At 44.6% G+C, this 26,940-nt stretch overlaps 1 protein-coding gene across 3 annotated transcripts in view; it reads right to left on the bottom strand.

Moving 5' to 3' along the window:
- RASSF8 (Ras association domain family member 8) overlaps positions 1–18,177 on the bottom strand; it is a 137,195-nt gene extending 119,018 nt beyond the window's left edge. The window contains exon 1 of one of the 3 annotated variants that reach the window (XM_081250076.1): positions 18,093–18,177. The gene's annotated coding sequence lies outside the window, so the exon portion shown is untranslated. Of the gene's footprint in view, positions 1–17,311; positions 17,449–18,092 lie in introns of those variants that run through there. The other 2 variants (XM_081250077.1, XM_081250075.1) reach the window with 2 other exon arrangements.
- Positions 18,178–26,940: the final 8,763 nt, after the last annotated feature.

Here is a 26,940-nt window from a genome sequence, read left to right as displayed (position 1 = left end):
TGAGCCACAACAATATTAAAATTAAGCCAGTTCAATTTTCACAGAACTAGTACAAAAAATTTCACAATCTGTTTGGAAACACAAAACACCCGGAATAGCCAAAGCAATCTTGAGAAAGAAAAACGGAGCTGGGGGAATCAGGCTCTCTGACTTCAGACTATATTACAAATCTACAGTAATCAAGACAGTATGGTACTGGCACAAAAACAGAAATATAGATCAATAGAACAGGATGGAAAGCCCAGAGATAAACCCACCCACATATGGTCACCTTATCTTTGATAAAGGAGGAAAGAATACACAATGGAGAAAAGATAGCCTCTTCAATAAGTGGTGCTGGGAAAACTGGACAGCTACATGTAAAAGAATGAAATTAGAACACACCCTAAAACCATACACAAAAATAAACTCAAAATAGATTAAAGACCTAAATGTAAGGCCAGACAATATAAAACTCTTAGAGGAAAACATAGGCAGAACACTCTATGACATAAATCACAGCAAGATCCTTTTTGACCCACCTCCTAGACAAATGGAAATAAAAATAAACAAATGGAACCTGATGAAACTTAAAAGCTTTTGCACAGCAAAGGAAACCATAAACAAGACGAAAAGACAACCCTCAGAATGGGAGAAAATATTTGCAAATGAAGCAACTGACAAGGGATTAATCTCCAAAATTCATAAGCAGCTCATGCAGTTCAATATCAAAAAAACAAACAACCCAATCCAAAAATGGGCAGAAGACCTAAATAGACATTTCTCCAAAGAAGATATACAGATTGCTAACAAACACATGAAAGGATGCTCAACATCACTAATTATTAGAGAAATGCAAATCAAAACTACAATGAGGTATCACCTCACAGCAGTCAGAATGGCTATCATCAAAAAATCTAGAAACAATAAATGCTGGAAAGGGTGTGGAGAAAAGGGCACCCTCTTGCACTGTTGGTGGGAATGTAAATTGATATAGCCACTATGGAAAACAGTAGGGAGGTTCCTTAAAAAACTAAAAATAGAACTACCATACGACCCAGCAATCCCACTACTGGGCATATACCCTGAGAAAACCATAATTCAAAAGAGTCATGTACCACAATGTTCACTGCAGCTCTATTTACAATAGCCAGGACATGGAAGCAACCTAAGTGTCCATTGACAGATGAATGGACAAAGAAAATGTGGCACATATATACAATGGAATATTACTCAGCCATAAAAAGAAATGAAATTGAGTTATTTGTAGTGAGGTGGATGGACCTAGAGTCTGTCATACGAGTGAAGTAAGTCAGAAAGAGAAAAACAAACATATATATGGAATCTAAAAAAAAAAAAAAAAAAAAAAAAAAAGGTCATAAAGAACCTAGGGGCAAGATGGAAATAAAGACGACGCAGACCTACTAGAGAATGGACTTGAGGACACGGGGAGGAGGAAGGGTAAGCTGGAACAAAGTGAGAGAGTGGCATGGACGTATATACACTACCAGATGCAAAACAGATAGCGAGTGGGAAGCAGCTGCATAGCACAGGGAGATCAGCTCAGTGCTCTGTGACCACCTAGAGGGGTGGGATAGGGAGGGTGGGAGGGAGATGCAGGAGGGGTGAGATATGGGGATACATGTATATCTACAGCTGATCCACTTTGTTATAAAACAGAAACTAACACACCACTGTAAAGCAATTATACTCCAATAAACATGTTAAAAAAGAAATTAAGCCAGTTGATAACTATACAATAGCCTCTAAGTGTTCATGTGAAAGGAAGAATCGCATGTCTCTCACTTTAAATCCAAAGCTAGAAATGATTAAACTCAGTGAGGAAGGCATGTTGAAAGCAGAGATAGGCCAAAAATTAAGCCTCTTAGGCCAAACAGCCAAGTTGTGAATGCAAAGGAAAAGTTCTTGAAGGAAATTAAAAGTGTTACTCCAGTGAACAGGGAAATGATAAGAAAGTGGTGAAACAGTCTTATTGCTGATATGGAGAAATTTGTAGTGATCCGGTTAGAAGATCAAACCAGCCACAACATTCCCTTAAGCCAAAGCCTGATCCAGAGCAAGGCCCTAACTCTCTTCAATTCAATGAAGGCTGAGAGAGGTGAGGAAGCTGCAGAAGAAAAGTTGGAAGCTATGAGAGGTTGGCTCATGAGGTTGAAGGAAAGAACCTCATAACATATAAATGCAAGGTGAAGCAGCAAGTGCTGACGTAGAAGCTGCAGCAAGTTACCCAGAAGATCTAGCTCAGATAATTCATGAAAGTAGCTTCACTAAACATGAGATTTTCAATGTGGATGAAACAGCCTTCTGTTAGAAAAAGATGCCATCGAGGACTTTCACATAGCTAGGGTGGAGAAGTCAATACCTGGCTTCAAAGTTTCAAAGGACAGGGTGACTCTCTTGTTAGGGGCTAATGCAGCTGGTGACTTTAAGTTGAAGCCAATGCTCCTTTACTATTCTGAAAATCCTAGGACCCTTCAGAATTATACTAAATCCACTCTACCTGTGTTCTATAAAGGGAACGAACAACAAAGCCCTGGATGACAGCACAACCAGTGTACAACATGGTACACTGAGTATTTTCAGCCTACTCTTGAGACCTGCTTCTCAGAGGAAAAAAAAAAAGAGATTACTTTAAAAATATGACTGTTCATCGACAGTGCACCTGGTCATCTAAGAGCTCTGATGGAGACAGACAATGAGATTAATATTGTTTTCACGTCTGCTAACACAACGTCCGTTCTGCAGCCCATGGATTGTGGAGTAATTTTGGTTTTTAAGTTTTATGATTTAAGAAATACATTTCATATGGCTACAGCTCGCATAGTGATTCCTCTGATGAATCTAGGAAAAATAAATTGAAAACTTTCTGGAAAGGAATTACCATTCTGGATGCCGCTAAGAACATTCGTGATTCATGGGAAGAGGTCAAAATATCCATTCACAGGAGTCTGAAAGAAGTCGATGCCAAGCCTCACAAATGACTTTGAGGGATTCAAAACTTCAGTGAAGGAAATAACTGCAGATGTGGGGGAAAGAGCAAGAGAACTAAAATTAGAAGTGCAGCCTGAAGATGTAACTGAATTGCTGCAATCTCATGACCAAACTTGAATGGGTAGGGAGTTGCTTCTTAAGGACAAGCAAAGAAAGTGGTTTCTTGAAATGAAATCTACTCCTGGTGAAGAGGCTGTGAAGACTGTTGAAATGACAACACAGGATTTAAATTGGTATATCAACTTAGCTGATAAAGCAGAAGCAAGGTGAGAGGATTGACTCCAATTCTGAAAGAAGTTCTACAGTGGGGAAAATGCTAACACACAGCATTGCACGTTACAGAGAAACCATCTGTGAAAAGAAGAGTCAATCAATGAAGCAGACTTCATTGTTGTCTTATTTTAAGAACTGCCACGGCCACCCCAGCCTTTGCAATCACCACCCTGATCAGTCACAGCCATCAACATGGAGGCAAGACCCTCTATCAGCAAAAAGATTACGACTTGCTGAAGGCTCATATGATGGTTAGCATTTTTTTAGCAATAAAGTATTTTTTAATTAAGGTATGTACATTGTCATTTTAAACATATGCTACTGCATACTTAATAGACTACAGTCTAGTGTAAACATAACTTGAAATGCACTGGGAAACCAAAAAACTGGTATGACTCGCTTTACTGCAGTGGTCTGGAGCCGAACCTGCAATATTCCTGATGTACACCTGTATTAATAAAAGTTCCCTGCCTGTTTTGCGGGCTAGACTAAAATCTTAGCCCTCCCTTTTAGTGTAAACACCCTTGGAGAAAGATCTCCTAAGTCCTAAATCACCATGGACTCTATGGTGCTCTCTCTGCGGATCAGTCATGGCATTTCTTATGTGTCAGGTGGGCTTTCCTCCTCCTTCTCTTTTCTACCTCCTCTACTTGTATGACCAGGAAGAATCAGTTTAATATTAGCCCAGATAAAACATGATAAACACATCTTCTGGAGGAAAAACTCACACACTACATGCACGTTTATGCTCCCACCGTGGCTGGGCCCTCAACACTGCTGAGCTCTCCCTCCGTTTTCCCTGGAACCCCCAGCTCACCGAGGACTCAGGCGCTACCTGCCCCAAAGCTTCTCTGCTATGCTCAAACTCCCACCTCAAAGCTGCGTACTTTCATTTGCAAATAATCCTCACCCCTCACTTCCTAGAGAAAATCAATGGCAACTGGACAGGAGTTCCCTCCCTGGGCATCCATCCTCTCTAACTCCAGATTTGAAAGGAAGGACTTCGCCACTGGCAGACCAACTCAGAGGCTCATCATATAATCTCCAGTTAATCCTCATGACCAGTAAGGGAGATACCATCACACCCAGCTGACTGATGGATGAGCAAACGGAGGGTTAAAGGGATTAAAGGATGTGTCCACAGTCCCGTGACCACTAAATGACAGAACAGATAGAATCTGGGCCTCTTGACGCTCACTTCACATTGTACTGTACCACATCTGTTTCGGGACAACCTCAATGGACGTTCTCAATTCTCCTCCACACGTCCCATGGTCTAACCTCATCTACCCAAGCGCTTTATAAGTAAACTTGCCTTTGCCTCTTTAAAAAAACAAGTACTACATTTTTCTGATTATAAAATACATAGTCATTACAGGAAATTCTGGAAAACGTAAAAAGATGAAAGAGTAAGATTAAAAGTCATCCATAATAAATAATATGAATGAACAACCTACAACTATACACAATATGGATGAATCACACAATACCGAGCGTGAAAAATCAAACACTAAAGAGTACATGTTGTACGATTCCATTTATTTAAGGAACAAAAAGCAGTCAGAACTATGGAATGCCATGAGAAGTCAGGAGCACAAGGGGGCTTGTGGAAATGAGGATAATATCCTATTTCTCAGTCTGGGCACTTGTTGCACAGGTATGCTCAGTGTATGAAAATTCAATGAAGTATAATTTATGCTGTGTCAATGTGTATATATGTACATGCAATTGTACACATATACACACACACACACACACACACACATATAATATACTTGAAGTCAGATGAAATGTTTATATTTTGGAGTGTTTTCTTCCTGGTGCTTTTTTTTTCCTTTTGGTATTCTTGTTTAAAAACTATTTTTTAAATTATGATCACACTGTATATATGTTTATATTCCGTCATTTCACCTAACAAAAAGCATACGCATTTACCCAAATTACTATAAATGCTTCATAAATGCTTTTAATGGCTGTATAACAGTCTACCTGGTGCCTGTACCATTGCCCTGCTATCAACCATTTAGATGTTTCCAATGTTTATTATTACAAATACTGCGGTAGTGAATACCTTTACTCTTTAAGTCATTTAGCCACGCTCTCCTCCTACTCTGCTTTATATATTGATAATATTTATCTCACAACATGCTCCGCCATATGTAATCACTTATGTACTTATCATACCCTCATTGTTCATAATAAGATTCCCCAAACCACAGACCCACATCACCCTTCCTTGTACCCTCTACAGACCCTTACCTCTGAACACAGCAGGTACTTATTATTTGTTGAAGTGTTTTCAAAAGCCAAGGAAAACCTTCATTCTTACTAACCTGGATTTCAGTACCACCTCAATCACCCATGTAAAATGAATCTTTCCATCAGCTATATTCCAACTCTTCATTTAGTCTGCACAGCTAAAAATGCTTCGAGGCAGTTTAGCACGATTCCCCTTGAGGGTATAAATACTAGCCACTGTACTGAATTCAGCCAACAACTAACAGTGCCAAGTCCTAAGAATCAGACAGGTTCCTCTCATCAAAGAGCTTACCGTTGGTGGATCACTGAATAGGGATCTTGCTTTCAGGAGACCCACAGTCCAGCAGGAAAGGTGACGTGAAACAAATCCCAACTCCTCCACTCCTAAGCTTTCAACTCACAAGTATACAGATGGGAACAAATACCGGCCCCAGAGCCAAACTCTGAAAACTTGGCCTGGGTGGGTGCCTTCATGTTCATGAGTCTATGAATGAAGGTGTTTGCTGTACTTAAAGCACGTTTTAAATAATTTTACAAACATTATTAACCCCATCATATCTGATAATGCCAAAGTACAGTACATGTTTACAGAGCTAATAAAAAAAGAGACACAATTATGACAGACACAGAGGGAGAGCTAATAAAAATAGTTGAGAATGGTGAAAAATATTTTTCTTTTTTCCCTTTGCATATGGAATGAAGACTGGGAAGAAGCCTGAAGAGCACAGGATGACTGAGGCGAGGGTGACAAAAGCTAACCTATACCTCTGATAACCGAGCCATAACAACTAGCCAAACAGAAGAGACATCTTCAGAAGTTTTTCCGTCCTGAATACAACAGGAGGATCAGAACCAAAGGTGGAAACTTGGTCCAAAGTCAGTTCAGGAGGCCAGGAAACTGTTCTAGAACAGAAAGGCTGAGCACGGCCAGGACTGAGCCCACTGAAGGCTCCTACAAATCAAGAGGTGACGAGTGAACTTGGACACCAAGGTCTACTAAAGAGGTCCCCAGGGCTCCAAAGAGACCATGAAGGAGCTACCTGTCTCAAGAGATTTTCAATGTAGACAAAGATGCTCCACTTTAGAAAGAGATGCCACACAAAACATCCAGCAGCAAAGACATGACTGGCTGCAAAGCTTCAAAGAACAAACTTAGACTCCTTGAACTGGATCAGGGCACTGCAAGCTTAGTCTTCTTAGTCACTTTGAACCTGTGAACAAATGAGCTTAAGAAGAGCCTCTTGGAAGCTCAGCTGTGTGAAGTAGAGAGCATCTGAAATTACAATGCAAAGGAAGAGAAATATACATGCATATGGTAGAGGAGGAAAGCAAGATGGACTCCTATGGGAGTGAGCACCTCATCCAGGAACAGAGGTGAGCCAGGCTGGGTTTTAGAGCTATAGGGTATTTTGGCACGTAAGGGAGAGGCTGAACCATTTTTTCCATGTGATCAAATAGCATGTTTAGGTGTTTCAGCATCAATGTATTAATTTAGTTCTGCTAGAGCCTGGCACATGAGGATGGGTAGGGAGGGAAAGCTGGAGCACAGCCAAGCAGGGAGGGAGGGCAGCCACAGGGCAGGGGACCAGAGCCAAGTTTCCTGTGGGCGGCAACAGAGTCAGAACCCAACCCTGTAGGCAGTGATGGAGTTGAGTTTTTAGCAAGTCAGTGAGATCTGTGTACCCGAAAGCTCATCTGGCGACACGTAGAAGATGGGTCTCAGGTGGGGAGACCAGTGAAGCGGCAACAGTCTACATGAGAGACGCTAAATTAGGGTAGTGAATGATGGAGAAATGGAAGAGATTTCCTGAGCTATCCAGAAGGTACAATCACAACCAGATGAATTAGTCAAGGTGAGGCGGCACAGGAAAGTCAAGATTAGGAATAAAGTGGATGATGATGCCAAAAACCCAGATAGGAAATCAAGGAAGAAGTCAGGAGGCATGCTGATCCAAAGGGAGTGCTGTACGGATCAGTGGAGAGGGGTCTGGAAGTCAGAGTACAGAGCATATAAACAAAAAACATTTTGGAAAATATTCCAGGCAGCTTACAGGCCCTCTGCTGCCCACAAAGAACAACAGGTTAAGAAATCCTGGAACTGGGGGGCTGGGGGGGGAAGGTCTCAAGCAGCATTTCTCAACCAGCGTGTCACTGGCAAAGTACAAGGGACAAGTCTTCACCACGAAGGATGCTGAGCACCCCTGCCTCAGCCCCTGCCCACTGACCACCAGACACACCCACAACCTAGACTCTATGACAACCAATCTATTTCCAAGTGGTACCTGTGTTTGAGAGCCAAACACAAAAGGCAGAGGAGGCAGCAGAGAAGGCTTAGTCTGAAAGAGCGGAGATGGAAGGAAAAGCAGATCTCACGCTCCAGCCAACAGGTCATCCCCATTTCCAAACACACCACTATGTGACGATTCTCCCACCTCCACCACTAGCACTTTATCTACTCCATCCCTTGCCTGGATTATTGCAATCATATCCTAACTGGTCTTCCTGCTTCAATTCTTTTTTGTTTTTTTTCTTCCCTTTTTATTAAGTCACCATACCGTACATGACATCCCCAGGACTTATAATGTAAGTTTGTACCTTATGACCCCCTTCTCCCATTTTACCCCCCCACCTCTCCATCCCCACCCCTCATTTGTGCAATTTTTAAAATCTGCACATACAAGTGAGATCATACAGTATATGTCTTACTCTAACTTATTTCACTTAGCATAATGTCCTCAGGTCCATCCATGTTTGTGGCAAATGATGGGATTCCTTCTTTTTCCTGGCAGAGTAATATTCCACTGTATATATATATATATATATATATATATATATGTATATGTGTATACACACACACACACACACACACACACACACACACTACATTTTCTTTATCCATTCATCCACTGATGAGCACTTAGGCTGTTTCCATGTTTTGGCTTCCTACTTTTATTCTTAATTTTCCTTGAGAAGCCCTTTCTGCATGACAGCAATGTGAACCTTTTCAATTTTACTGATTTTATTTAATAAGCACTTTTATAATACTTATGATCTGCCATGCTCCGTTCTGTACAAATATTAACTCATTGAAACCTCACAACACTGGGAGATAGGTATCATTCCTACTCCCATTTTACCGATGAGGCCCAGAGAAGTTACTGGACTACTGCAGGGTCACAGGGCCAGTAAGTGTAGAGCTGAGATCTTAACCCAGACAGCCAGCTCCACAAGTCATACTCTTGCCGACTACTCCACATTATTCTCCAGTTCATTCATTCCTCTGTTCAAGACCCTTAACAGTCTTCTCCCTCAAGAGTAAAAACCAAGATCCTTGTCACAGCCGATAAGACCCTAGTGTAGGGGTCCCCATTACCTCTTTTACTTCATCTCCTGCAACTGGTCTGGCTGCTCTGACGTGCACACACCTGTATGCGCCTGCTCCAGGGCCTCTGCACTCACTGTCCCCTCGACCTCGAGTGTCTTCCTCCAGACAACTACCGAGTTGGCTCCTTTGCTTCATTACCATCTCTACTCACATGTGCTCTCCTCAGTGAGGACTTCCTGCCCATCCAATACCAAATCACACCTCCACTCCCACCCCCAGCATTCTCAATTCCTCCACCTTGCTATATATTTTTCCTGCAAAACATTTAGCATTATATAAAGAATGTAAAATTACTCATTTATTATCTAACTCCCCCTAATGGAGTATGCTTTCCATGAGAAGAGGAGTTCTATGTGTTTTGTGCTGTTACAGCCCCATGCATGGAAGGGCATGCAGTTTATTCTGAATGAATGAATGAAGGAACAAAGAAAGAGTGGTGACAAGGAAGCCAAGGAGAAATTTCAAAACAGAGGGAGGCATTTCCCTGGTGGCTCAGTGGTTAAGAATCTGCCTGCCAATGCAGGAGACATGGGTTCGATCCCTGGTCCGGAAAGATCCCACATGCTGCAGAGCAACTAAGCCCATGCACCACAACTACTGAGCTTGAGTCCTACAGCCTGCGAGCCACAACTACTAAAGCCCGTACGCCCTAGAGCCTGCACGCTGCAACTACTGAGCCCTCACGTTGCAACGACTGAAGCCTGCGGGCTCTAGGGCCCACGTGCTACAACTACTGAGTCCGCGTGCTGCAACTACTGAAGCCCGTGCGCCTAGAGCCCGTGCTCTGCAACAAGAGAAGCCACTGCAATGAGAAGCCCATGCGCCTAGAGCCCGTGCTCTGCAACAAGAGAAGACACTGCAATGAGAAGCCCGTGCACCGCAACGAAGAGTAGCCCTGGCTTGGTGCAACTAGAGAAAGCCTGCGCTCAGCAACAAAGATCCTATGCAGCCAAAAAAAAAAAAGACAGAGGGAGATCGCTCAACAGTGTGACCATGCTACAAAAAGCTTTGGTTATACTGGGGTGAAAAGCTTCCATTGATTCCGGCAATTAAGATATTGGTACCTATGGCAAGACATGTTTCTAAGAAATGGTACCTTTGGAGAGCGAGTTGGCCAGCGATGTGGCAGAAGTATTAAGCACAGACGGCTCCTGTAAGAAGGTGGCTGAGAGAGGAGACAGCTAGAAGGAGCAGCAATGTCAAGAGAGACCTCAGCACGTTCTTTCCACGCTGAGGGTCAGGAGCCAAGGGAAGTGAGATTGAAATTCAACGAGAGGAAGCATTACCAATGGAGAAAGCCCTTGGAGATAGACACCTCCAGACTGTGGTGAGTGGGGAGGGTCTTCCATGTCAACTAGTAAACGTTCTACTCCCACGCTTGGATGATCTACACTGACAGCGCTTCCTCTAACTCAGGTGCTCCCAGACCATCGGTCTGGACAGACAGAGAGCCCTGAGGCCTGTTCAGACTCCCAGTTCAGACAGAGCTCACTGGAGCTGGGTGAGGGAAAGGTGCTACCTCCCCACTGAGACACTTCATATACATTCACTTCCATACAGAGACACACACAGACACCTCTTTTATTCCAAACTAGCCCAGAGTGACAAATTAGTAGCCCCATTTAGAGACCAGAAAACATGAGGCTGGGTCAGTATCATAACTTCCCTAAGGCTACCCAGGTCTAGCCAGGCTTTTAACTGAAGTGCACTTTCAAATATTCACTGTATGTCCGTACTCAGTAGAATATAACGGAAGAAACAGGTAATCAAGACTAGACAAATTACAATGGAGGGCATGAGCTAGGTTCAGAGATTCTAGACCTATTCAAATATTTTAAGCAAAAATAAAAGTAAGAGCTTACTGGGGAATTCCCTGGTGGTCCAGTAGTTAGGACTTGCACTCTGCTCTCACCGCTGAGGGCCTGCCCGGGTTCAATCCCTGGTTGGGTAACTAAAATCCCACTTTGATTCTGTGAGCCTTATACTTGCTTTCTATTACTTGTGCATTTGCCTCACCTCTTTGGCCATTTTTTTTGGCCGTGCTGTGGGGCATGCGGGATCTTAGTTCTCCGATAAGGGATCAACCCGCACCCCCTGCATTGGAAGTGCAGAGTCTTAACCAGTGGACCACCAGGGAAGTCCATTTGACCATGTTTTAATCACCTTTGTATCTCCTTAGCTGCTCAGTAAATATTTGAATCAAAAAAAAAAAAAAAGTAAGAACTTACTTTTCTGTCCAGCATCTATCCATTAGGAGAACCCTAAGTTTTTCAATGTATACACTTATATCTGGAATAACTTAAAGTGATCTTCCAATAATAAAATTACTATAATTAAAGATAAACATGACTTAGCACTCAGAAGCCTATGACAGTTAACAAGAGTGACAAAATATATCACCCACATGAATAAAACCTGGTGGAAAATTATCACAATTCTCCTCTTGTTACAACCTGTATTTATATCTGACTTCTTATCAAAACAAAGAATAAAACATACACCGCTGGGCTTCCCTGGTGGCGCAGTGGTTGGGGGTCCGCCTGCCGATGCAGGGGACACGGGTTCGTGCCCCGGTCCGGGAAGATCCCACATGCCGCAGAGCGGCTGGGCCCGTGAGCCATGGCCGCTGAGCCTGCGCGTCCGGAGCCTGTGCTCCGCAACGGGAGAGGCCACAACAGGGAGAGGCCCGCGTACCACACACACACACACAAAAACATACACTGCTGAATAAGAAAATATCTTTCTCAATGCCTAAAACTTGGACAGCACTGGAGTTAACTGCAATGAGATTTGTGATATATCTGAATGTGACAAAAAAAATTGCCCAAAATAAGGCTTCTAAATCCTATAGCAAGGCTGTGAAATAAATAGGCAATAAATATTATTGGTGCTAAAAAGCTCCAGGAAACTTGTTCAAGGTCACCCAAAGTAGCCTGTAAGCATGTATACAAGAGGGAAAGAATAAACAAGGGCTTCCAACCAGAACTTTCTTCTCGGGCGTATGGTGGCTACTCCTGATGCAAATGTCCTGGGGGCACAAAGACCTCCCACAAAGGCAAATCACACGGTGTGCCCCTCTCCAGCCCCACTCCCAGTATTTTTATACAAGGAAAATCAGGTCTAAATAAGTACCAAGGTGAGGTAAAGGGTCTGGCTAGAGAGGACATGTCTACTTGTCATGCCTTCCCGACTAGAAAATACAAGGTGGGGAAATGAGGAAACAACAGGGACAACTTCCTTGAGGGGAGCAAATGTATGAAAAGCTTAAGATTCCTCTTCATGATGTTGACCAGGTGAACTACTCACTCTTCTTTTGTGAGAGCACCTAGCCCAGAACTTGGCACATAATAGGGGGTTAAAAATGCTTTAATCCTCCCTCCTCTGCTCTCCCAACCCAAGGGCATCTGGCTTCTGGCTGGCAAAAACTCAGGGTCCAAACCACACAGACGTGTAACATTTTGGAGAAACCTAGAGGTTGAGGGCAAACAAATAAGTCCTACAATCAACTCCCAGGTTCCCTGTACACTTAGTGACCCACCAGATACCAAACTAGAAAAGAATTGGAATTACTTCACTCTAGGGTGTGAGGGAAAGTTCTAAGAGGAAACTAAAGCCCTAAAAAACTAAAGTCAAAAGAAACTGTGGGTGATTATGTAAGAAGGAGAGGCCAGAAACATTAATAAAGACACAAGTACTTAAGAGTTATAGTACATCAAGCTAATATTTTGTAAAGAGCAACCACATGACAAAAACACTCCAAGCTTTAAGCCTTCCTTGGCCTTGGAAAGTCATGAGACTTTTTTGGCTAAAGCAAGGAGTTGCTTTAGTGAGAGGAAAAAAAGAACTTCCAGACCTCTAGGTGGCTCCCATTTTTAAGCAACTACCTCTCTACCTTAACTAAATGGCCAAGTGACCCTAGTTATTTATTCAGGTCACAGCAATAGCTGGACAGTACTAAACATCCTTAGAACTATAACTCTCCTTTCTCCACTCCAGTTTGCCCTTTCTTCCTTTGAATTCAAGCACTGGTGCAATCCACAGCTGCTGACTAACATGTTGTCATATGACATGTGCAAAATAATGTGACATGGTAAGTTTTTTTTTTCTTTCAGTAATCCTGTGCTGATGAAAAAACCATAATTCCTTTAATGATGTACTTAGAAAAAGGATTATCTACAACAGAAAATCACAAGGGTAACACCAATTAAAAGGTGTCTCGGGGCTTCCCTGGTGGCGCAGTGGTTGGGAATCCGCCTGCAAATGCAGGGGACACGGGTTCGGACCCGGTCCAGGAAGATCCCACATGCCGCGGAGCGGCTAGGCCCAGAGCGGCTGGGCCCGTGAGCCACAACTACTGAGCCTGCGCGTCTGGAGCCTGTGCTCCACAACAAGAGAGGCCACGATAGTGAGAGGCCTGCGCACCGCGATGAAGAGTGGCCCCTGCTTGCTGCAACTAGAGAAAAGCCCTCGCACAGAAACGAAGACCCAACACAGCCATAAATAAATAAATAAATAAATAAGAATTAAAAAAAAAAAGGTGTCTCAATTTATTTATGAATTTTCCACAGAGCTCTAATGTATTCATTTTACCTGGTACCTGAAAAGGATATTTCATGTTATCCATAAAACCAACAAAGAAGGACTGTAGGAGACAGCCAGTCTGGCTTTTGTGTTAGAAGCAGATTTAACAGGGATAAAGAAGGCAATCAATACACAAATCACAAGTCGTATTACTATCTTATTCATTACAACAATAACTATTTATTGAGCATTTACTCTATACACACCAGGCACTGGGTACAGACTGGTGAACAAACCAGGCATTATTTCTACCCTCAGGGGCAAGAGAGAAACATTAAACAAATAACACATAATTATAAACTGTGGTAAATATTAAGAAGGAAAAGATAACTGCTATGAGGGAGACAATCAAGGGGTTCTAAGTCGCATGACGACACGGGTGGCCTTCTCAGGGAAGACTTTTATAGAGGATATCTGAACCAGCACCCAAGGATGAGAAATTACTCCAGGAGGTGGTCCTGAAATAGACCACCAGCAGGAGCCCTGAGGTGAGTCTGCTAGAGAGCTGAATCACGTGGCTGGCCAGAGATGAAAATGGGGGACGGGACCAAATGACACAGGACCTTGTAGGAATGTTGAAGGTTTTATATTTTACCCCAAGAGTAAGAACTCTGAAGACTTTAGAGATCAAGTGACTTCTTTTTTCTCCTTCTGGCTGCTGGTGGAAGAGGGACTGGAAGGAGGCGCAGAGTGTGAGCCGGAGGCCTCTGCAGTGGGAAAGAGGACGGTGGCTTGAACCGGGATGGGAGCACAGTGGAGACGGAAAATCAGGTTGGAAAGAAAATCAGGTTTGAAAGAGATTATGCCCGAAAAGTAGACAGGACTTTGTGACAAACTGGTTGGGTGTGTGGGGGGTGTGTGTGTGTGACAGAACAGAACACAGAGTGGAAGATAACTCCAGCCTTCTGGCCTGAGCCACTCATTAGATGCATGAGATGAAAAACTGAGGAGGAACAGTCTGAAAGGTTGAGTAATCATGGGCTCATTTTTCAAGAAGTCACAGATGCTGCCATTTGCTGGCTAAGATGGGCCAGGCACCATGTGAGGTGTTCTACTTGTCACAGCATCGCTCTTAGTAATAATAGCCCCATTTTGCAGAAAGCTTTGAAGTTTGAAATCTATTTAGGGTTGGAGCAAGCTAGCAGGAGAGAAAACAGGTGATACATTATTTTAAAAATCCAATCCTCAGGGTTATGATGCACAATGTGTTCCTATCCCACTCCCATCTCCACTCCACTGCTACCCGCAAAAAGTTCTGCTATGTTTTGAACGCTAGCAAGATATCTAGGACCCTAATGGTTTACAAGAAATGAGCAAAGCCATTATGCCAGGAATCAGCCATAATGGAAAGAGCAACAATATTCAACACTGAACAACATTTTTACTCTCATTACCTACATCAGCATAAGACACATCAATTAATGAGTAAGAAACTCTGAAACACTCATCATTTCTCAAAATGACCAAGTCAAAAATTAATGCAAGCCACGCAGTGCAGAGGCTACAAAAGCCAAGCATTGAGATTCACATTAAAAAATCGAAACCTTAATAAAAATAAAATACTAGGCAAAAAGAAATGATACCACAACCTCACAGAATTTAAATTCTGCAATTCCTAAATATCTCAACTGAATGCCAAATTCAGGAAACATGCACACTAAAAACAATCTAAACATTCTCACTTCTTTTAAATTGCTTTTCCCTGCAGCATGCTGACACTTCAGCAAACTGAAATGCCTTTCCTCTCAGCACAGTCCCATGATTTCCTCCCTCTCTGAGCTCTCTGATGTCCCCCTCAGCTACTGAAGCCCCCACATTAGGTCTTATCAATGAACCTAGAAAGAATTCAATGCATTACTGCCAACTGTGTATTGAGAGTACTGTCTTCAGACTCTTAAAAGGAGAGAAAATGAGGAAGGGGAGGATTTTTGAAAGGTTTTACCATCTACATTACAAATTATATTTTTGTTGGGTCTGATCCTTCAAAAGTCCAATCATCAAATTATGTTCAGTCTTCTTTAAGTGGGGTATGGTCACATATAATATTTATGGTTTGGGATAGTTCCCCATGGGGATAAATAGAATTAAAAGTACAATTGATATGCCAGCTAAAAGATAAAATCTCACACAAACCATCCTCCAAAACAATACTGCTCTGTCCTGCCTCCTGATTCCTGTGTCCACGCAGTACCTCTCCCTGCAGGGGGCTAGCTGGCATTCACTACTGCCTCACGCAGGCAAAGGACGGGATGCTGAAAATCCATTAAGAAAGCTTCCCATTTTTCTGTTCCTTCACAACATGATTGCCAACTCCTGGCAACCCAGAGATGAAAGAGTTAAGAAAAATGAAAATTAAAAAATAAAAGACTGGGACTTCTCTGGTGGCGCAGTGGTTAAGAATATGCCTGCCAATGCAGGGGACTCGGGTTCGAGCCTTGGTCGGGGAAGATCCCACATGCCTCAGAGCAACTAAGCCCCCGAGCCACAACTACTGAGCCTGCGCTCTAGAGCCCGCGAGCCACAACTACTGAGCCCACGTGCCACAACTACTGAAGCCTGCGCGCCTAGAGCTTAACAAGAGGAGCCACCGCAATGAGAAGCAGGCGCACAGCAACGAAGAGTAGCCCCCCACTCACCGCAACCAGAGAAAGCCCGCAGGCAGCGACGAAGACCCAATGCAGCCAAAAATAAATAAATAAAATAAATAAATCTAAAAATAAATAAATAAAAATAAAAGATTACCTGGAGTCTCCTACCAGAATGGGTGGTTAATCCCACCGACAGAAAATCAGAAATCTATCCATATTTAAAGGTGCTTCCTGCAGACAAAACAGATCTAACGAAGAATTCCTGAGACACATTACACTGGAAAATCCATAAATGTTCGTCCCTCTGTGACACCAGGCTGGAGGAATTTTTTTAACGCAATGCTTTGATGTATTGACAAGGTTAACCTAACGGGTTTAAGTCAGCTATGAAACGTGCCCTGCATCTATTTCCCGTCTAAATGCCTAAAGATCAGGGGCAATACTGACCCGCAATTATAGCCAACGCCTGCACTGCTCAAGATTGCCGTTTGATGCTGAGAAAGTAGTGGTTCAGCAACCAGGCGGCTCTAGGATGCTAAAATAACAACGCAACACTCGATTACGAGCCCAGGTATCTGGCGTGAAAGATCCTGTGCTACACGAGGACCCCACATTCAAAGCTCACGTCCCTTCGGCTTCAATCTTTTTAAGCTCTCCGCGACGTACCCTCTTCAAAGTTTCTAGTTTGCAAAACAGAATTACTTTGAAAGTCCCCTCTTCTGGACTCCCCTCCCCAGATGGGTTGGCGGCAAGGGGAAATAGGCACGGAGAATGGTTAATCGTTCAAACAACATTTAAAAACCTGTAAACCAATCATCTTTTCAGAGGAAAAAAAAATAAGCGTTCACCAAGCAGTCGCTCGGCAAGCGAGCATCCGATTTCCATTTGGAGCGAAATTAAAGAAGCCAGACATACATTTCCCTTTCCAACAAAAGTGGCCTCTAAACTCCCCGGCCAAGGACACTGGGAGGAAAGAGAGGCTGGAAACAAGCTCGTACTCTCGGTCAAAGCGCGTGTGTGCGGCGAGAAGAACGCGCAAAGAGGAGACAGCGGGGAAAAGGTGAACTGGAGGAAGCTGGAGCCCGCGGCGGCGGGGCGGGGGCAGATCGGACGAAGAAATCCGAGGTGCAGAGAGAGGGGCGGGGAAGGGAGAGCCCGGAGGCTCCAGGAGGAGGAGGGAGGGGTCCCGGACGCTGCCCAGAGATCTCGGCCGCCTAGTAAAGTTAATACTTACTCAGTTTCGCAACTGCGCCGCCCCCGCAGGCCGCCCCGCGGGGCCGGCCGGGGCGCTGGGGACGCGGCGGCGCCCGGCGGCCGCCCAGCGCCGGTCTTCGGCCACGCAGCCCGGCGCGCCTCGCTCCCCGGCGCTCCTCCGGCCGCGCGCCCCGCACCGGCGGGAGGCCCCAGCTCCCTGGCGCGCCCTCTCCGCGCACCTCCTGGCCGGCGCTAGGTGAGCGCGGACGCCCCGGGCGGGGGTGCCTGGGTGTGCGAGCGCGCGGGCAGCCGCGGCACCGCCGGCGGGAGCCGCTCCCAGCGCTGCGCCGATGCCGCGGGCCAGCGGGAAGGCGAGCCTGGGCAAGGAGCCGAGCGCCGGGCGCGGTGCGGGACGCCGGGCAAGCGTAGGCGGCGGAGTCCGCGGCCGGCTCGCTCCCGCGGCCGGTGCCTCTGGGCGGGGGGCCGGGCCGGGGGCCGGGCCGGGCGGCTGGAGGCTCCGCCCCTTCGCCGGGCCGCTGGCTGAGCGCGCGAGAGCGGCGGCGCGCCGGCGCCCCCCTCGGCCGGGCGCTCGGGTTACAGCCGCCGCTCCCCTGCTCCCCCGCCCGGGCCTCGCCGGTTCGCCCGCGCCGGGAGACAGTGTAACGGAACTGGGACGCCAGCGCTGCATTGTGGGAGCTTTTAAAGCGGCGGGGAGCGTGGCGCAGCCTCTCGGGCTCTCGGTCCCCCGCCCCATACTCCCCGGCACGGCCCCCACGCCGCCCGGCCGGTCGCACACCCCCAGCCAGCCGAGACCCTTGGACCTGAAAGCCAGAAATGGTGAGATGACCGGTGCCTCGCTGACTCTCACGGAGCAAAATTTTCCATAGCCTGGGGATGAGACTTGCAAAACTGCCCTCCACCGTCACCCCGGAAAGTAGGAGGCTTTTCCTGCGGACTCTTTAAAAAAAAAAAAAAAAAGGCCCTTCCATCCCCTCAGGACTGGGTTTGAATTGCTTTTCATCTGGAGTGGCAATGATTCAGCGACCCCCTTCTCAGCAGCAGGCAGTGACAGAGACAGGAGACGAAAAACACAGCGAATGAATCAGACGTGAGTAACCAAGTTTAGAAAGAGCTGGGCTCAGATTCAGAAAACCGCTCCCCACCCCACCACATACACACACACACACACACACGCACACGCATATGCACACGCATCTACCTTTATATACAGCAAATTGTCAATGAAGGAAAGCAGTGCTTTTATATGGAAACGCAGATGTGTGTGTTGTTTTCATCATTCCACCTCTTTTTTACGGCATGCGATTTACTCTAGCCACCAGACAGAATCCAGTCTTTGGGCCAGACTTGTGCTCACACAAGCCCACAACTCAGGAACAGCTATCAGTTTGGAGGGAAATGGGATGAGGATGAATAATGGATGAGGTGCGAGGAAGCATTCCAATTATAAAATGTCCCTTTTGATTCTCCAGACACTCGGGTTTTTGGGTTTTTTTTTTTTTTTTTGCTTTGCTTTTTTGCTTTTTTAATCATCGAAGCGGGAATATTACATTTGAAGCACAACTTGTTACCGCTCGTCTTACTCAGGGCTTGATTTGTTTTGTTTGGAGTTTGGGTTTGTAGGCTTTTTGTTTCTTCCTCTTTTTATTTTGACCTTTAGTTATTGCACAGCTCATTAGTTCCTCTACCTCAGAGGTGAACTGAGGAGAGGGATGGTAAGACTCAACTTTGGTTAATCAACATTTGGAGGATTTGGGGACAAGAAAAGTTCTCTATGATTCAAGTGTAAAGCCCGAGGGAACTTTTTTTTTTTTTTTTTTATTGCGGCACGCGGGCCTCTCACTGCTGTGGCCTCTCCCGCTGTGGAGCACAGGCTCTGGACGCGCAGGCTCAGCGGCCATGGCTCACGGGCCCAGCCGCTCCGCGGCACGTGGGATCTTCCTGGACTGGGACACGAACCCGCTTCCCCTGCACCGGCAGGCGGACTGTCAACCACTGCGCCACCAGGGAAGCCCGGGAACTTTTTTTAAGAGACTCTGTAGGGCATGGATCCTCTTCCCTGAGGAGTTTTCCAGCCTTAATGTTAACATTTCCTAAGGCCTCATTCCCTTGTCAACCTTTAATTCCACTGAGTAACATCAGTCACTGCCTAATTGCCAAATCTAATGGAAAAATTCAGTCCCCATCTTCCGGTGCCCTTTGTGGCATTTGCCAGTGTTGACCCCACCTTCTTTTTTAGGACCTTCCTCCCTTTTTTTGCTGTGAGAGTCATCCTTCTTTTTTTTATTATTATTAATTTTTATTGGCGTATTCTTTTTTATTATTATTAATTTTTTTTTTTTTTTTGCGGCACGCGGGCCTCTCACTGTTGTGGCCTCTCCCGTTGCGGAGCGCAGCCTCAGCGGCCATGGCTCACGGGCCCAGCCGCTCCGCGGCATGTGGGATCTTCCCGGACGGGGGCACGAACCTGTGTCCCCTGCATCGGCAGGCGGACTCTCAACCACTGCGCCACCAGGGAAGCCCTATTATTATTAATTTTTATTGGCGTATGGTTGCTTTACAATGTCGCGTTAGCCTCCACTGCACAACAAAATGAATCAGCCATAGTCATCCGTCTTTTATGCAGGTCTTGAAACAGGGATGAGTGATAGATAACAGGAAGGAGTGTGGCTATTGTTAAACCAGGACTTAGGATCTTACCAAGTAGAAGAACCTTAATCTAGTTTCTGTTCGTCACCAGGAGGGTCCTGCCCTCGATTTTATCATGAATCCAGAGGTGAACAAGTTGACTGACTCATGACAGCTGCCTTTCATGTGACCAGCATTTAAATCAGATGAAATTTGCTATGATTGAATATCTGTGTCCACTATTTAGGGGAAGCACTTACTAGGATCCAGGTACCTGGTAAGGTATCCCCACCTCCAGATCAGAGTGTGCCTTACTGGTGGCTGCAGAAGTCAGTGAAGTTACCTCTGTCCAGCCCGGATAAACCCAGAAAAATCTCTTCCCTACCTCAGCCCCCTGTGGTTAATGCATTCTTTCCTCAGCATATAGTATAATTTGTTCTGAGCTTTCTTAGCCATAATCACATCCCTGTTAAGCCTTCCTGAGATCACACCAAATGTCTTTGGCAGGATTTGTAAACAACCCTTATTTCTGCTTTCTAATTATATTCCCTGAAAGTAACCTAACTAGATGAGTGAGTATTCATGCCCTTCAAGCCCTGTGACGTAATCAGATTTGATTTTCAAGAAAAGAATCTGAGAGGATGGATTCAGAAAAGAAGAGAATCTGAAGGGAGAGAGACATACATGGAGAGCAAAGAGAATGAACAAGTGGGGTCAGCACCTAGAGACATATTGAATGTAGTTTCAGTTTCCTACTGCTAACTGTAAGCAAGTTACCACAAACTTAGTGGCTAATAACAATAAGAATGTGTTATCTCACAGTTCTAGAGGTGAGAAATCCTAAAATCAAGGTGGGGGCTGTTTTCCTTCTGGAGGCTCTAGGGGAGAATCCACTTCCTTGCCTTTTCCAGCTTATGCATCCCTTGGCTTGTGACCTCCTCTTCCATCTTCAAGGCCACAGCATAGCATCTTTAAATCTCTCGCTGTCTTTGTAACTTCTGCTTCATAGTTAGGAGGATGTCTCTTTCTCTAAGCTAGGCAAGGAAAATAGGAATTGATGTAGATACATCTCTAGCCATATATGTTATGAATTGAACTGAATTATTTGCAGGAAGCAAAGATGTTGTCTTCATTACTAGTGAAATTGTCATTTGGATAACTTTTTTGACTGTGTCATTGCTGCAGTGGTGACTCATTAGTCCAACTAACCCTATAACCCTATGGTGACCCATGTAAATGAACCCAAGGTGTTAACACACTAAGAAACCAAGTTCACATCTGCTCTTCCTGGGGATAAACTCCTTCCTCTGGAAATCCCTGGCAACTTTTTCTTTATTGTGTCAGTGGAATCATATTGCTAAGCTTGAGAAATATGTATCTGGACCAACACTTCCCAAACAGGTCCACCAAGTAACACCACCTTGTAAGATGGGATGCTGGGAAGACAGTTGTACCATGCTCAGATAAGACCCATGGAACACAGTTGTGACTACAGTTTAGGCCAGAAGAAGCTTATCAGTGGGTCAGATCCGTTAAGGGCCACATGTTGGGAAATCCGTTCATGAGGAAGTCCAAGGGAGAAACAAACATTTTGTTAGAAACAAGTAGGTTTGTGTGCTGAAAGGAGTAAATTATGGACTTCTGAGTATAACTTACACATTTCTTTATTGGCTAGTCCCACCTATCTTCCCTTCTCTTTCACTGCTTCTTTCCCCACTCTGTGTTTCACGCAGACTACTTACAGCTTACTAACCTCAAATGGTGGTTCAGGACCACTCCTCAGTTCTCTTACCATGTGACCCTGAAATTGCTTGTTTACCAGTGGAGCCCTCACTATCCTCCTCCAACTTCTCCCCCCCTACCCCCTTCTTAAAGCCAGGGGCTCTGTTGTATTTATTGCTCTATCCCCCATGCCTGACACAGAGCCTGGCTCAGACTGGGAACTCAATTAATATTAGTTGAAATAACAATTAAATGAATGAATGATAGTATAAATGCAGTAAACTCATGTCACCTACTCATCTGTTATACTTGCCTTGGGTCTTCTCCCTTCTAACCTATAACGAGCTGAGAGTTCCATTTTCGTCATTAATTTATAAACATAATAAATATGGTACTGTGCTAGTTCCGGGCTTACAAAAATTAACATGACAAAATTAATATTAATATGAGCTCACAGGCCATCTGAGGAAAGAGATGCTAAAAGAGAAAATTAGGTAGATAATGCTAGTTCCCTATCCCATTCCCTTTCTCCACTTCTTTCTTAGTAATAGAAACCTGATTTTGTGCCCAGTGATAAGTTTTCTTTCACCACCTTCCTTGCAGATAGGGGTTACTAAGTGTTGACCATGTGGATATGGGCCTTCCAGAAAAACTCATTTGTGTGTCCTTATTTATGAGCAGGGCTGACTCAAGCACTATTCTTGCCTGAAACACAGATGTAATAGCTGGAGTTACAGCAATAATCTTGTGATATCAAGGCTACCTTGAAGCCTGAAGTCATATACTAAAATTTGTATAAATGGGATCATTTAAAGTTATTCAGCCTATCTTACCAAGCCTGCATTTAGTCACTGTTACTGACAAGTTTAGAAGGAAAAAAAAATCATCTCTCCTCTTCTCTTCAGTATACGTGTGTAGAAAGCAATTAAATGTGGTTTTCTTCACCATTCCTAGTGAAAATCTTGTGCACATACTGAAACACTGCAAAGATCTATAAATATTGTGATTTATTTGACCCACATAAAGGGCCTTTTTAGAAACAACCACCAGTTCTCAGACCTGTAGGAATTTTTAATTTAATGATAGTTTCTTGTTAAAAAAAATAAAATGTTTAGAGACCAAATCATAAATAACTCCTTAAAGGACCCTCCAATAATTTGATGGAGCAGGAGGGTGATGAAACTTTTATTATGTTAAATAGCGAAGTACAGTATAGAAAGAAAATAAAGCATAAACTATAAATGGAAACTATAAGAGGTTATACCAAAAGGAATAAATACAAATATATTCAGAAATAGGATTTAAAATATGATTGACTTCTTATTTAGGCAGAAGTTTTTTGAGAGGATAATCCCACGAAAATGAAAGTCTTGGTTTTTTAATTGTAGGCTAGAAGAATGGATTTAGTCAGCTGAGGTTAACTGTGGGGGGACTCCGCAAGAGCCTATACTAGGATCCGAATACTGGGGAAAAGCAGTGAGTGTGGTGCCTGATGTTAAGAAGTTGCATCTTTGTAAATACGTGCAGTAACGTCTGGACTGGCTGGCATTCTTTCCACCTGAATGCCACTCACCAATCTCCCTACACTTCTCCAATGCTATAATTGAGGTTTATAATGATGTCCCCGATACGACTGCTGAATCACAGCAGAAAGATTAAGTTATCTTCTGGTTTGACTTTATGTATTTAATTATATTTTTATTAATTGCAAACTGGAAATCTGATCTGTTTATAACACTGCTGGATTAACCAGAGCCTCGTTATCAGGGACCCAATCATCCACAGTAACAGAGTTTATAGTTCTTGGAGGGAAAACAACCCAACAACCCATTTAAACTGTGAGGTTTATATGATCATAGTAAGAATAATTACTATAAAATAATTTAGAATCATCCAGCCACATTTGAAAGAATTGTAACAAATGTATTGATTAATAATAAATGCTACACATCTAATTCTTTTAATAAGTATAATAACTCATATTCTGTAGAAAGAGAAAAATTACCTTAGAGTATGAATAAGTAAATCTTCATTTAGGCGTAGGCCCAGGAATATTATAAATTGAGTTGCATTGTATGTCCAAATTTGGCTTAGGGTCCTGTCAAGCTGCTCCTCTTCTCAGCCTTGGTTTTCTCAGAGATGTATTGCTCTGGTGACAATAAAGGACCTCTCATAAACATGAAATGAGTATGTGTCTTAGATCAGGCTCTCTGGAAGCAGAGCCTGAGACAGGGGTTCTTGTGCAAGTGACTTATTGAGGGTGTGCCTCAGGAGAAGGGGAACGAGGGAGGTAGCATAGGGTAAGGGGGATAAAAGCAAAGACAAGACGAGGCCTCAGCTGGAGACCAGATTTAGCATGATCCTGTGGGGAACTCTAGAGCAGGAATTGGACCACAGAGTTGGTCCCTTGGGGCAAAGAGACTGGCCTTTTGCACTCCTATTATCAGTCACTCATTGGCTGTAGGTTGGTGGTAACCCCTAATGCAAGGCATCTCCCGTTCCCCCCAAGGGCAAACAAAGGTGGTTCTCTGAGAGAGAGGCAGCTGCATTTAGCAACCAACACTCAACAGCAGCTAGGGATGCACATACTGGCCCAAGGAAGGGATCTGAGAAGGGTACCGACAGCACCCATGACACATCATGTATGCATAGGTTAGAGCTCCACACCCAGCCCTTAAGGATCCTGTAACAACTGAAGCATACTACTAAAAGTACTGCAGAGACCAAGCACCACGTGCAGCCTTGTCTCTAAAGGAAAGTATGCTCAGAGCACAGCTAGGGATGTGCGGAGCCCATCTCTTCTTCCAGCACAGGCTTGGGAACTCCCTCTCTCCTCACCTACCTTTCGTGCCAAGCAGTGGCAGCTGGTGGTGGCTTCAGTGACTGAGGCGAAGTGCCCAGTAAGGAAGGAACTAAGGATGTTAGGAAAATCTAGGATAGATCCAGATAGGCTGGGATGGGACAAGGGGACCTTTGGGTTAAGGCTTATGTCTGAGGCCACTTGCTAACCTCCCCCTTTGTTCTCTTCCACTGGCCCTAGAAATGTACTTGCTTGCTTATCTTTCCTCTGTCAGCCCCTCAGCTGCCCACTAGGGCTTCTATTTCCCCTGGCTGCTGGAGCTGTGTTTGTCTGTCTTCAAACAGCTTTTCCGCCACTCTTTTTTTTTTTTTTAATTATAGTTGATTTACAATTTTGTGTTAGTTTCAGGTGTACAGCAAAGTGATTCAGTTATATATATATATATTTTTTTTTCTCAGATTCTTTTTTCCACCACTCTTAATATAACAAACATTCGACTTCAGCTTTGCAACACCTTCTCATAGTTTGACGGCTAAATATGATGGTGGGTGTATGGAAAGGGAATAGAGTAAAAATCCTTCCCATGCTATTCCCCTTCCTAAATGTAGCCCCATGAGCCAGGTGTAGCATGGGCGCTACTGGTCTTAGGGAAAATCAGAGGCCATGCTGTTGATTCACCTGCATTTCAGGAGAGCACCCAAAGGCTGTCCTGGGAGGTGCTGGGTGAAGGCTCTGGGGTACAATGTGGGAGTGAAAGGGGCAGAGAGCCCCAGAGGAGATACACGTGTGGGCAGGTGGTACAGGAGCAGGGACGAGGCTGTGCGTGGTGTTCCTCTAGCCAACTTGGGCACCTTCCTTCTCTCTCTCCCCTGGTCCTTCAGCCCCAGACCTTCCGCTGAAGACACCAGTTTAGACGAATGGAAGATATATTGACCACTGAGACTAGGTGAGAGTGAGGCAAGAGTGCAAAATACTGGCTATTATAGGCTCTGAAGGAAGGGAGGAAAATCATAATTTTTTTTTTTAATCTGGGAAAGGAAGAGATGTTCCCTTTACCCTAAGGCTGGGGTAGAAATAAATGACTCCCCAGAACTACTGACATTGAGATTACAAATAATACCCCTTTGGCTGGAATCAGAACATTTTCTAATACTGAACTCAAATCAGTAAGGGGTCCGGGTGGCCTCAGCAGTACAGCCCACATGGGTGCCGTGTGACACGGTGGAAGGCAGGGTGGGCGGCTTAAGACTTTAATGGTTGTCACCGTCTTACGCCTGACATCTTCCGGGAGAGACCCTTCCCTTCCTGCTGCGGCCCTTCAGCCTATGTGGGGATTCCAGTCTTCCTGACCTCTATGGGAGGTAAGGCAACCCATTTAAGTAAAAGAACTTTAAAGAAACTCTAAGGCTCTTTTCTCAGAAAGATTGGGAAGATACCAAGACAGATTTTTTTTTTTTTTTTTGCAGTACGCGGGCCTCTCACTGTTGTGGCCTCTCCCGTTGCAGAGCACAGGCTCTAGACGCGCAGGCCCAGCAGCCACAGCCCACGGGCCCAGCCGCTCCACGGCATGTGGGATCTTCCCGGACCGGGGCACGAACCCGTGTCCCCTGCATCGGCAGGCGGACCCCCAACCACTGCGCCACCAGGGAAGCCCCAAGACAGATTTTGGTTCAAGTCCCGACGCTGCTTCTTACTACTTGAGACCTTAGTTTTCTTATCTGCAAAAAATAAGGGGTAGAAGAGAAGAGGATAATATTAGTAGCATGTAAAGACTTACTGTGATTAACTGGAATAACGTGTGTAAAGCGTTCAGCACAGTGCCTGGTACATAAGTGTTGTTGTTGCCATTATTGTTATATCATCATCATCATCTACAGGCTTGTAGGTGAGAATATACTTTAAACAAAGCCAATAATTATAATTTTCCGATTCAGTATACTCTGTGCCAAACATTCTTCTAAATACCTCTCATGTAATATCTTTTTAAATACAACAACCCTATCGGGTATACTATTACACCCATTTTATAGATTAGGAAGCCAAAACGGAGAGAGATTAAGTAAGTTACTCAAGAGTCCATCATTAGATAGCGGCAGAGCTGGGATTCAAACCCAGGAAGTCTGACTTCAAAATCTGTACTCTTGGGCCTCCCTGGTGGCGCAGTGGTTGAGAGTCCGCCTGCCGATGCAGGGGATACGGGTTCGTGTCCCGGTCCGGGAGGATCCCATATGCCGCGGAGCGGCTGGGCCCGTGAGCCATGGCCGCTGAGCCTGCGCATCCGGAGCCTGTGCTCTGCAACGGGAGAGGCCACAACAGTGAGAGGCCTGCATACCGCAAAAAAAAAAAAAAAAAAAAAAAAAAAAAATCTGTACTCTTTACCACTGTAATTAGAGTGAGGCAAGACTCAAAAAGGGCCGAGAGAATGCAGCATAGAACTGGCAAAGGTTCAGGGTACAAAGATTAGAAGGGAATTGCAAATTGAGGTCTGGGTTAGGCCGGTT

The sequence above is a fragment of the Mesoplodon bidens genome (genome assembly GCF_964165515.1).
Source record: "Mesoplodon bidens genome assembly, chromosome: 11".
Taxonomy (NCBI): domain Eukaryota; kingdom Metazoa; phylum Chordata; class Mammalia; order Artiodactyla; family Ziphiidae; genus Mesoplodon; species Mesoplodon bidens.
Note: the sequence above shows the minus strand (reverse complement) of the source record. Positions and strands in the feature narration are given on the sequence as shown.